The sequence below is a fragment of the Carlito syrichta genome, unplaced genomic scaffold, assembly GCF_000164805.1.
Source record: "Carlito syrichta isolate Samal-C Ts95f unplaced genomic scaffold, Tarsius_syrichta-2.0.1 Scaffold305297, whole genome shotgun sequence".
Lineage (NCBI taxonomy): Eukaryota > Metazoa > Chordata > Mammalia > Primates > Tarsiidae > Carlito > Carlito syrichta.
In genome coordinates this window covers 226971-240575 of record NW_007249393.1, presented here as the reverse complement: position 1 = coordinate 240575, position 13605 = coordinate 226971, and the positions used below count along the sequence as shown (strand labels likewise).

General features: G+C 32.3%; 1 protein-coding gene across 3 annotated transcripts in view; it reads left to right on the top strand.

Annotated features, from left to right (window-relative positions):
* Positions 1-6682: 6682 nt before the first annotated feature.
* Positions 6683-13605, top strand: part of CDH19 (cadherin 19) — a 106726-nt gene continuing 99803 nt past the window's right edge. For 2 of the 3 annotated variants that reach the window (XM_008061504.2, XM_008061505.2), the window contains exon 1: positions 6711-6865. The gene's annotated coding sequence lies outside the window, so the exon portion shown is untranslated. Of the gene's footprint in view, positions 6866-13605 lie in introns of all 3 variants that reach the window. The other variant, XR_002482168.1, reaches the window with a different exon arrangement.

Here is a 13605-nt window from a genome sequence, read left to right as displayed (position 1 = left end):
CTCTTCCACGGAAGGCAATATGTCTATTTATAACAACCAGTGCCTCAATTATGTAATTGTTTTATAACAGATCATCTATTTAGTAAAATCACAAATTGCTGTTAATGGTATCCAACATAAAACATACAGTTTCACACTGCACGCTCTTTAGAATATTTAATCCTGTCTCAGTGAGGTTTGTATGGCTCTGATTGCTCTTTACTGGTATTGCAATAATTAGGGCAGCAATGCTGACCCACACTTGCTCCCTTATACCCTAAAATAAGCCCTTCAGTCATCTTGTTGAACACATACTCGCAGGTCTAAACATGTGGTTGCAACCTAAGGTGTACCTGAATATGTATTATGTACCAACAGCCAGATAGAAAGTAGCATTTCACGAAATGTTAGATTCTTACATAATCCCTGGACTATATCATAGATAGAACACAGAATTATTTAAAAATTAAACAGGTGTCTCTAGCTTTATTGATATTGTAAAAAAAATATAAATGGGAAATAAAATATATAACCATTCTCAGATTTTATTTTTTGCAAAATTTCTTTTTTTACAAAAAGAGAGAGATCTTGGAATTCCTACAAACTGCTTTTTCTTCTTCAAAAATAAATAAATAAACAGTCCTCCTCCCCCAAAAACTTCTTTCTCTCAATAATCTGCTGTTGCTGTCCACAGATACATTCTCTCATGTTCATCTCTTCAAGATTTATTCACAAATGACTGATGTCTCCCAGCATACATGGCCTCATAGGAAATGCAGTTGTTTGTGTATGCATGTGTGCATATGTGTGTAAATGTGCTTGAAGGTGTCTGTGTACACTAACTACTTTACTGCTCACATAGATCTTTACCCATTCTCTCCTCGACAAATAAAAGACAGTGAAGCAACTGAAAAAAACAGTGATCAAATTCTATACCAGAATTAAGAGAAAAGTAGAGTAATCCTGCTCTGTGTAAATAGCATTTTTTATTATGTAAGTACAATAATTAACCATGACAGAACTGCCTCTGCAGCTGAGACAGTAGATGGATCATATTTTATAAAGTTACCCAACAATTGTTTGCTTACCATGCATCCATTCAATGTGACATCAAGGTAAGACATATACATACATTCTCCAGGGGAGGAAAACAGAACAAAACAACTAAAAACAGAATAACGATCACAGAGCAGTAAACACTGAAATTCAAGAACAAGCTTCAGTAGTGAGGAAACACATAAGACAGTATAAAACAATATCCATGCAAAAATTAAGGCAGGTAATCAGCATTGTGTAGTTTCATGTGCTTGCATGCCTGTGTATTAATTGAAGAGATTAAGAATAATTTTGAGCAAATGTTTAAGTAAAGATTTCAACAAAAGGACTAAAAGTACAAAAAAAAACAACTAAAATAATTGCAAGCGTGAGGTAATAATAATGTATAACAAGGTGCTAGGTCGCACTCCCAGTGGGGCCTCCAGAATGTTAGGTCAGGTCCACCGGGGCGTGGGGGTCTGGTGTGTGATCCAGTACCGTGAGATGGATGCAGAGAATTGAACAGAAGTAAGATTAGAAAATATAGTTTATTTAGAAAGTAAATTATAAAGAGAGAGAGAAAGAGGATTTTCACCTTCCATGGCAGGGGAGGAGACCAAAGCCAGGAAACTTGGTGATAGTCATAGCTTAAACAGCACATGGTCACACCAGAATATAATAAGACAATGGTGACTGGGTGCTTGTGGTTGAGTCCTTTTAATCCTTCCTTTTGATGGAGGAAGATCATTAAGGTGATTGGGTAGTGGTCTACTCCATGTCATCACAGAGGGGCAAGTAAGTGCAGGTACTGATGTCAGGTGATAGACAGCAAGCAGATGAGTGGGTTAGTCACATGACTGCTGTCATGGTCCTGGGGTCTGTCTGTGTCATATAGATCACAAAGGGCTGATTAGGTTAACTTGTGCTTTATGGGTGGAGACAAATACTTGAAATATAAAAGCTAGTTAATACAAAACAAGCTGGGGAGGGGTTGTAAAACAATTTTCAATAGGTACATCTGAGAAACAGGTTCTGTCCTTGGCTAATAATTAGAGGATAAGTTAAGTGAACTGCTAGAAAACCATGAAATTTAGGCAGTGTTAAAGTGGCTACTCCTTGGGTATATTAAATCCATGTTATGTCCTTTCATTTCCCCCATTGTTATTTTAAAATATTCTTATTTGTACTTGGGAACAGGGACCAAGATCACGTTTCTGTAGCTGCTTCCTGGTGAAGAGGTGTGTAGAGATGTCCATACCTTCCTAGAGCAAGAGGAAGGGCTAAGAGAACAGGAGTCCATGGAGTTGTTAATTAGGATCTGTGTACAAGTGTATACTATTAGAATTAATTTTACTATAATAAAGGCCATAATAATCACCATTATAACATATTGAGGTCTGGCAAAATATACTTATAAGTATATGTATATACTTATATATATCCCTAGTGGACACGACACCCACAACAGTAGTCCAGGCAGTTTTTCTTACTATTGCACCAGTGAATTCTTCATTCCATATGTGTCTGTCCCTGCAGCTTGTCTTTAAGTTTTTGGGGTTTTGTGATAAGAATTTATAGACAGTTACGAGGGTTTTGTTAATAATGAGCTACTTTGACAATGTTTGAAAAAGAAAACATTGAAAAACATTACAGACATATAATTAAGCTGTAGCTTAAATTGTAGGAAATAATAATGGACAAGAGAATTTAAAACAGGTAAACGCTGGTAAGAGAAAACTGTCGGTCTGACCTCCATCCCTTCTCCTTAGTTGCAAATAAGAATATTTTTGAAATAGCAAGAAGTGGGAAATGAAAGGAGGGACCCTGAGAAACTTAGAATAAACTTAGTTCACATTTTGACTCAGCATAACCATTTTTGCTTAGACAGACACGCTTTGACTCTAACACAGGTTAGTCATAGAAAAATTTCCAATAAGCAGGTTTTAGGAAGTGTTCAGACATTCTGTTGCTGCCAAGCTGGCAGCCTACTCCACCCCTTCAGCAAATCTCCATCAGATGCAAGACAAGGATAGCCCAACCTTTCAATACATGATTTAGTATAATAATCTCTAAGAAACTTTTAGTTTCCTTGTCGAAGGCAGAAGGTCAAAGATCACCCCATGGCTGGCTGAAGCCGTAGAAATGATAATAATACCACCTTTTTTTTGCTAAGGAGCTTGTGGATTGGAAATACCTGACAGGTGTCTTTCAGGAAAAACTCCTCCCATCATCTCCTCCCAGCTAGCCCATTACTTGAGGGTATGAGATGCTAATGTCTGACAATGTCATGATCCAAGACTAATGTGATTGCAATCAACATCAACAGCACTGGACACTCCTTTTGGCCTAGACCTCCACCCCCACCCCAAGTCCAAACCCCCCTTACCTCAAAGACCCTTAAATATTCCTAGTTCTTGACCCTTGGAGGTCATACTTGCCTCTGAGTGTCAGCCTTCTGTCCAATCTGTGAAAGGTAAATAATAAAATTTACTTTCTTCTATTTCTTACATAGTTGCAATCTTGCAATTATTCCCGCAGTCCTGGCACTGTCTCACCTAGCCTCAGTTTTTCCTTTCTCAAAGGCAAGTGTCTAAAATTTTTCCCAAAGCTGGAGGAAGTCAAGGATCTGGCAAATACAGACTAGTGATGTATCCTCCATTAGAACTTTAAGGTAATGTTCTCAACAGCTCTTTATAGAAACGATTAAAATCCTTTACAGTTGTGAACCCTTTCCAAATTAATTGAAGGACATTTTCAGATAGATTTTACCAAGACGGTATCTTTCTTGATGGCTTTCATCTACTGAATCAGTTACAGGATAGATGTATGTAGCCAAAAATAATAAATTGTTGAGTTACTGATGTTATTTTAGATGTACATCAAAATCAATATGTTTTGGTACATAATGATTGCACAAGTTTCTGGGAAGCATGTGATATTTTGATAGAAACAGGACAATTGGGGCATCCATCCACTCAAATTTTTATCTTTTTTTGTGTGTGTACGGAACAAAACATAGTTTTAAGAGTCAAAAGGTTGATGTTAAAAAACTTATTTATGTGAAATTATTATCATTATTCTTCCAATTGATATTATTTTTGTTTTACTTTCCAACTTTGAAGAAGGTGGAACACAGTATTGACGACTTTGTGAGACCTAGATTTCACGCTAAGAAAAGGTGTAGGACATGGAGCAGAATGTTTATAAAAAGGATGCATGATCGTATCTCTTCTAAATTTCATATTATCCAAGGGAATTGGGTAGAACTTGGAAAAATATAACAGTTAAAAAGGGTACAGTAAAACAGTTGTGCTTTCTTCTAAACTTTGCCTTCTCTAATCAAATCTTGTCAAACACTTAACATTTGTTTATGGTTTCTGAAAGCCAGAAGCCATTGCTTGGTTTCTCAGAATAGGACAACTCACTAAGACTCCTAGTGAGGTTGTGGTGCACACAGAGCTACAAAGTATGAGAGAAGAGACGTCCAACCCATGGCCCACAGGCCACATGCTGCCCAGGACAGCAAATACAGCAGTCCCACAAAATCTTATAACATCATGTGTTATTCAGCATTTATTTTATTTGCGATCCCATGCGTATTTCCTTTTTCAAAGTTCACAATCATGCCTCATTCATGGCACTGCTTTTTGGCAGCATATACAATTGTGAAAACATACTATTGCTGTTTTCAATTGTGAAGCACAGGAAGAGCAAAATGTGAACATATATTTCTGAAGAGCACCTTGAGAACTCATGAAGAATTGCAATCACTTCCATTGTATAATTTGCTTGATTCCTGAGGAGAAATGTCTGAATTAAGGAACATTAATAGACATTAACAGATTAGTTTTACAAAAGCAAGGTCAAATTTCCCACTCATTTTATATTGTTCTCATTTTTTAAAAACTTTATAATAAACAATTTTAAATAAAGAAGTCTTATTATATATACACATGAACTATATTATATAATTTATGTGCAGTTCCAGACAATTCATTTTTATTTCACACAGCTCAGGGAAGCCAAAAGGTTGGACACTCCTCTATGAAAGTAACAGGGTAGATTTAAGGACCCGACTAGATATGTGAACATAAGTACAACATGAAACAATCAACTTAAAAGATTCCTCCCATCTCATTTTCAAGGGTTTAAAGCTAGCTAAAAACAATATAATGAATCCAATAGAGGCTGGGATGAGGGAAAGAAGTTTTCAATCACAGTAAAATTCAGTACAATAATCACAGGGTCAGATGGAACCAAGATAAGGGTTGGTCATAATTATGAAGGGCTACATTTACTTGGAGAAAACTGATAGGGACGAGCTGAAACACAGACACTTCCTTTGGTGTAAGGGCAATATGTAAATTATCATAGAAAATTACAAATTCTGAGTGGGAGAGCAGAGACAGGATATTTAGTTTTAAATGGGTTTTCTCAAAAGGGCAAAAATATGTTATCTGTGGAAATGAGCATCTTTGAGTTTTTATGGATTAAGACACAGAGATTAGAAATAAGCTATCTTTATGCACATCCACACACATTAAAAAAAAACAGTTGTGGCTGTGAAAATTTACAAATCATATATAAATTGTGGATATTACTAAATCTTAATAAACTGTACCCGACTGAAAAATTGGGATAACAGAGTTTTGTATAAATGGATTTAGTAAGCAGCACTCTATGTAGAATGCTAATGGATAAAAGCAATTTTTGTTTGGTTTTCCTATACATTCCAGAGTAACTTGACATTTGTTTGTTACATAATAACTAATAAAATTGATTTCTTATGAATTCAAAGTGAAATAACTATAAATCAGAAATCCCATGATTTTTCTAACTCTTACTAGCCACTAGCTATAATGTAATCTGTTTTCTAGTAGCCTTTGCTTGTTTGGATTTTTAAAAAATGATCATGCCTATTGTCCCAATTTGGAGTCCTATGACTCAAGTATATTTTTAAAATTGGAGCTGCCTTCTCATAATAATGCATATTTAAACCTTAAAATATTATTTAAAGGAATTAATCATAATTTAAGCCACTGTTATTATTATTTAACATATCTCTAGTTTGGTTTTAAAATATTTTTAAACCAAAACAGCTTGAGTTAATGGCAAGGAGAATAAAATTATGTATTTTACAATAAATAACAATAAATATTGTATAACAAAATAACTAAAGTTATAAATAAAATAAAAAGGATGTTAGGAAAAAATAAACCAAGGAAAATATTTATTATAATTTAGACACTGCCCTGTCATTATGTAATTTGCTTGATTCCTGAGGAGAAATGTCTGAATTAAGAAACAGCCAGAAGGCATAGACACACAGTGGAAAATCTTTTCTCTTTTTAGAACGCTTGTGCCTGCTTTAAATTGATCATTTGTTTCATCAGTTAATCCCCAAGCAGAGGGCATGTCCTCCCTACTTACAAAATTCTCCTAAATAAGTTGAATTCCCTCCTATCAACTCAAGCCAATAAATACTTTATTTTCTTTGTGCTTGTTGTGGGGAAAAAGAAAAAAGAAACGATAATCAGCTCTTAGCTGTCAGCATTTCAATTCCAAGCTAGGGGCGAACATCAGAGTGCCCTTATGATATTTTGGACAAAGGGTTCAGTGTTCATGGCTCTACTCAGAGAACCCAAAATAGCATTCAGAAAGCAGTGACATACTGACAGTGTTGTGGCACTAGAAGCACAAGCGTCTGTTACTCAGGGCCATGTGGCACATTGCAAGTTTGCTGAGAAGACTGTGAAGCAAAATAAGAATGTGTTTCCTACTTCTCCGCTTGTGTCTAACATGAAGTTTGAATTTCAGTTTTCACAGAACTCTAGAACTTGAAGTTACACAGGTAAGAGTGAGATAATCAAGCATATTATAAATTTCGTACGTCATCTCAACGAATAGATGGCCAATCAGGTACTTGGCAAACTGTTGCTAATTTTGAACACTATAAGGAAAATAATCAAAAGCTTTTAAAGTCATGACATGTGTACTGAACTCTTTTGAAACAAATAATTGTGAGAACCATTCTCCATCTTTGTAGCATAGTTTGAGGGGAGGAAATAGTTGCTCATATTTTAGGATATTTAGAACTTAAGTTTCTAGGAAGGAATGCATTGCCTTCTTTTGCAACTTTTTCTTTGTCCAGGATTTTGTTTTTTCATTTATTATGTAATTACCTCTGTACTATCATGAAATATGACAATTAAGTGGTCATCTTTAAGTATATGAAAAACTATTTAGATTCAAAATGAAAACGTTAGAGTAATGAAGAAGATAATTCTAGTAAAAGTAAAATATTATAAATACAAATATGTGTGCTTCCAATTATGTACAACATACTAATTTGAATATGTAGTACAGCAATTATATGTAATAAAAAGACTAATTCATAAAATATGAAAGACAGTAAAAATTAAGAAAATGCGAAGTGTGAAAAACATTTATTATTATTTCAATTGTAATGTGGTGCATGTAATTTTAACTGGATTACTAATTATAATAAAATATTTTAAAGTAAATTTACCACAGGGAATTAGTAAATCTATGATGAAAATATAAAAATACAAAGATTATGTAGCAACAAAAGATATCTAAATAGAATAAATATTTCCTATAGATTAAAAATGTTTACTTTATCTCTATGAATTCATTTGTTGAATTAATATATCTATAAGAAAGGCATATTTTAGATAAAATATTTGAAAATTTTGTGATATATGTTTATATTTTGGATATATTTATAATATAAATTACAATGCTATGCATATATATAATATTATTACTCCAAATCATGAATATTCTAAATATTTATTATCACAAGTGTGCATATATACATTTTAAATTTGAAAATATTTAATTTTCAGTATAATGTAAACATTTCTATTTATCAAATTGAACAACTAGTAAAAGTGTTTTCAAAAGGAATATGTATTTCAAAATTAAAATTCTACAATTATTCACGTTTTTAAACAACCAATTTATTTAATTTAGAAATCACCTGATTTTCTCCCTTTACATGTGTGTTCCACTTTATGAAGACTCAAAAAGCCAATGGAATGCATCAGATCATTATCTAAATTGTATCTGCATTTTGCAGTCTCATATTTTAGTATGTTCTTATGTCTTAGTGAAAATTGTTACTTTTATGCAATCCCATGCATAAACAAAAAAACTCACACACCCAATTTGTAGATGTAATAAAGCATATAACATCAACTTATATTTTTTGTTTTGTTTTTCACTTTGTAATATTTGCAAGATGTTTTTCTAAGGAAACTTTTAAGAAAGCTAATCTGATTAAATTATAATTGAAAATGCTTTAAAATGAACTACACAAATCCCTCCTATGAATTCTTAAGAAATCAGACCCATCTCTCAGCTCATGATGTAGCTATATATAATTTGATAAATGATAATCTACCATCAAATATAAACTGATATTTTTTGCTAGTCATGATCTTAGCAAGTACTCTTAAATATTATGTTACGTTGAAAGTCTTATAGAGTAGCAGTCAACATACTGTTGAGTAGCAATTCAAGAGGTATAAATGTGTCACACTGTTTAAAAGGAGATATGGATCGTTCCATGCATCTTCTTCACATTGGGATTTATTGCTACCAACCAAATGTTTGAGAACCATGCTGTAGAATAAGAAAAAATTAAACTTTTATACTTTTTGTTATGATGATATATTTTAATAGCTCTGATATTCTAAGAGCTGTATCTTTGCTTTGGCATACCAGATTGAGATTGAAATATACATAAGCATGAAACTGAACAGTAACCCCAGGGTTCCTTTCTTTCTATCAACGTCAAGGATAGCTCCCTAATTTGCTAAGTGAGTTATCTTTGCCAAAGTGACTAGAAAGATGATTGCCACTTTAATATCATATAACAAGACAAAACATAACCTTAACGAGTCTGTTAACTATTCTCACTATCATTCAATTGAGAGAATATAGTCAAATGCTCTAAAATCTGTTTTTTAAAAAGTCTAACAAATCAATTTCTTTTTCAGATGATGCATACCGTCTTGAATATTCTGATATGAGTCATTAAGATAATACCTATCTCAATTTTAAAATTGTTCTAGAATTACTAAAGCACAAATATTTTTTGTCAAAATTTGTCACATTAATTACTCGATAATTATATTCAGAATCATCAAAGTATGTCGTAAGATTAAAGCAAAACATAATTTTCAGAAATCCTGCTTTGTCATATCTGTCAAATTTGAAATGTTATTTTAGGAGAGTGGCTTTTTAACATTTTCTCTGTACTTTAATTCTAAGGATTACATGATAAATGAAATTTGCAAATTTGCAAGATAGTATATTAAAGTGAGAATGATTTTAGCACATCAGTCATGGCTTAAAATAACCTAGGCAATTTTATCTACATGTAAAATTCAGAAATATCATTCCTGTGGAAATGAGTAATCTACACATAAATCATAGGAAATAAGAAATATCATCATTTTTCTGCCTTTAAGTTGTATTGTAGCTAAACTGTTTCAGAATTTGCCATCTATTTTATTCCTAAAAAATATCTAGTGCAGAATCTATGATCTCTTTGATAAAGATATAATAATGTCAAATATAGAGGTAAAAATAAAACACAACTAGAATAAAGAAAAAGAATATAGATACATCTCTGTTTGAATTTGCAGCAAAGTAGTGTTGTTTGTCACTAAGTAAATACTTCTTGACAGTGCTTGAAATTGCTCTTGAACTGGCAAAGCAAAATATAACTATTTCCCGTAGTGTTTGATGAAAAATAAATGGGTTACAACATCGCCTTTCAGGTGGATAGAAATCCCCTCCTTCTAAATAAAACTTTTATTTGGGAAGCTATATAAAACATTGGTCTTTTTTTATTGATTTATTTTCTTCCTGTATCTAATTCTAAGAGAATATACCAACTCTATAGGCATATAAGGATTTGACTCTAGATGTAGTGCCTAATAGTAAATAAGCACAGGGGCATATAATGTACTTATACATGTACCTGTCTATATATTTGTCTATTCACAGTTAATTTCAAATTTGTGTGTATACTCCAATGATAATTTTAATACATCAGTTACTTAAAAAAGTCATATCATTTTATGGAAAATGGACTTAATAAAGCCAATTATATGTAATACAATTTAAACTATTTTGAAGATATAAGGCAATGTGCCATTGTGTGTATATATAATGTGTGTGTATATAAATTAATGTGTGCATTTTTAAGTTAATGTTTAAAGCCCACAATTCTTAACTCATAAATATAATTGTATGAGATTAGGTGACGTGCATTATATCATTGAGATATATTTTATGGGAAAAAATGAAAAAGAAAAAAGTGTATGAGTTAAATATCCCAAATCTTAGAAATATATGAATTAACTGCCTCCTATATATTAAGAAACAAAATAATGTTAGGGTTGTCATATTCAAAAAATAAAGAGAGGATTTATTCTATATAAAAACATTATCTCTGTCCAAAACATATGTTAAATATCTTACTACCCATTGGCAATTTGGAGTGGGTGCATACTTTAAATAATTTAACATTTTAGGGGGAAAGAGACATTCTCTTTCTCCATTCAGTCACTCATCCAGATTACACTGAACGGTTCACATTTAATTACTCAGAGAAAATCTGTTTATCGTATTTGGCATCTACTTCAAAGGACTCAAAAACTTAAAGATATTCTATCTTTATTTTTACATCTTTATACATCTTTATTTTTACATTTTATAACTCAAATGAAATATATTGGTGACTGTTTTATAACTGTATTCAGGATTGCTTTTTCTTCCATAAATTGATATGTATTTTTACCCCATCCCAAAACTTGGAGGTTTACTTTACAGTTTTCAGTGATAATAAATAAATAAATAAATAAATAAATAAATAAATAAATAAATAATTTTATACACATTTTTTATTTGAAAGTAAGAGAATGTACTCCTATTTCTTACTTTGGAAATTTTAGAGTAGAAACTTATTTACTCTATATACAAGTCATTCATGTTAAAAGGATTTATCAATCTTCCTTATGAGATGTTTCCATGATATTATTTCTTTATTTTAGTTGTAATTTGACAATTTATAATTGAATAAATTTAGGAGGTACAAATTGATGCTATAATTTATGAAGATAGACTGGTGACAGTGGTTCATACCTGCAACTCTGCACTACAGGAGACCAAGGCAAGAGGTTTGCTTGAGCCCAGGACTTTGAGACCAGTCTGTGCAAAAAGAAATCTCATCTCTCTTAAAAAACAAACAGACAAAAAACAAACAATTAGCTAGCTGTGGTGGTGCACACACCTCGTCCCAGTTGCTCAGCAGGCTGCGGCAGAAAGATGGCCTGAGCCCAGGAGGCTGAAGCTGTGGTGAACCATGATTTTGCCACTGCACTTCAGTCTGAGTGACAGAGACCCCGATTAAAATAACATGAATAACAATAGTAATAATTTATAAAAACAATGTAGAGTAATTAAATCAAGCTAATTGATATGTACATTACCTCTGGTACTGTACATTTCTTTGCTGTGATAACATCTGAAATCACTTTTTCAGTGATTTTGAAATGTACAATATTCCATTATCAACTAACTGTATTTACCACACTGTGCAATGGAACCCAAAAAACAAAACATAATCCTCTTGTCCAAGATTTTTTTGTTCTTTGACCCTCATATCTTCATCTCCTCCTCCCCCTCCCAGTCTCTATAATCATCTGTCTACTTTATGCTTCTATGATTTAAAGAGTTTTAGATTTCACATAAAGTAATATCATGTGGTGTTTGTCTTCCCATGCTCAGCTTAATATTAGTCATTCTTTATACACAGCAAGTGGCAGACATTCATAAAATACTATCCCCTAAGTATAAATTAATTGTATTAAATATTCTGCTGAACTACTCCATGTAGTTTTAAATTTTATCTTCACAATACTTTTTTATGACTTCATGGTCTGACTAAACTCTGTAAATGATTTTTAAAATATGAAGTAATTTAGTTATTTAATTCAGTATGAGGAGAGATATAAAAAAGTGATGGAGATTTCTGTGCATTATATGTCTTATGTAAGAAAGAGTAAACATTCAATTTTATATCATACAATTTGAAACTAAAATAATTCTTCTCTCAAAGAAGTGTTTATTCTTAAATATTTTGTATCAAAATCATAGTATATTCTACTTTACTTTTCATAAAAAGTCCTTTGTTCTGTTTTAGTAGCCAATATTTTATAATTTGTTCAAAATTTGTTTAAGCAAACATAATAAATAAATTCTTTATGAATTCATTTTTTCAGTTGGGAAATTAATTTTAGTATCATAAACACATGGAATATTCTGATAGAGAACAAATTTGAATTTTCTGAGTTTATTTTTTAACTTTCAAGTCATAGGGAAGCACAGAGAAATAATATTATATTATTGTCATTTATATAATGTTTTATGTTATTATGAATAACAATTTCAACTTACCCAGTCATCACTTTGCCATTTTATTTACTTCTTCTTTGCAATATTGACTTTATTATTATAATTTTAATTTTCAAAAAATGAGCTCTTCAACATGGTTTCTATTATTTAAAAAAATCCTCATTAACTCCAAACTTTTCATTCCAATCCTCTCAATCTGTATACTTCTATGAGCAACTACTTTGACTTACCTGCTGTTGGAATGCCATTCTCACCCTCCAATAATGCTTCAGTTTGTTCTTTCTGATTCCTGAGAACCACTCCAAATTGTTTCTTCAGCTATTCACCAAAGTATCCTTTTATAAAAATTCAGGAATGACATAAGATATCAAATCTGGGCACTTAGGATGAGCATTAGAGTTGCAGATAAGTAAAATTACTGCTTATGTTGCTGTGGTCTCTTTCAGTGACTAGTTAGATACTTTGATGTTCATTTGTTAACACTCTTTTTTTTCCCAATGAAATATAACATGCTGTAGAGCAGGGGTCCCCAAACTTTTTGGAATCAGAAAGTTTTTTTGTGGAAGACAATTGTTCTGGGAGGAGGCGGAAAGGGGAAGATGGTTTCAAGGTGTTTCAAACACAAAACATATATTATGCACATTATTTCTGTTATTACATTGTAATATGTAATAAAATAGCAACTTTCCATTACAAAAAATAAAAGACAGATGGAAGTGGTAACTAAAATAATGGGCGAGCTCCCCTGCCACTCACCTCCAGTTGTGCTCCTGGTTCCTAACAAGTCACTGACCCGAGGTTGGGGACTCAGGCTTTAGAGGTTTACTTTACTGACAGCATGGACTTGCCAGCTACTAAATCTTTCTACTATACAGTTTTCCAAATATCACCGCCCTAGTTCTATCCAACTTTTTTTTTTTTTTTTTAAAGCAGGATTTATTGAGAAGACAGAAAAACTTCCCCAGTGGGAGGGGACACGAGGGGATTGTCCTGTCCAACTTTTTTAAACAATTAATTGAATATACCGGGGTACTAAAAAATCATATGCACATTATCCATATAGAAAATCAACTCTTCAACTTTTTTTTTTTTTTTTTTAAGTTGGAGTCTCACTCTGTTGCCCAGACTGGAGTGCAGGGG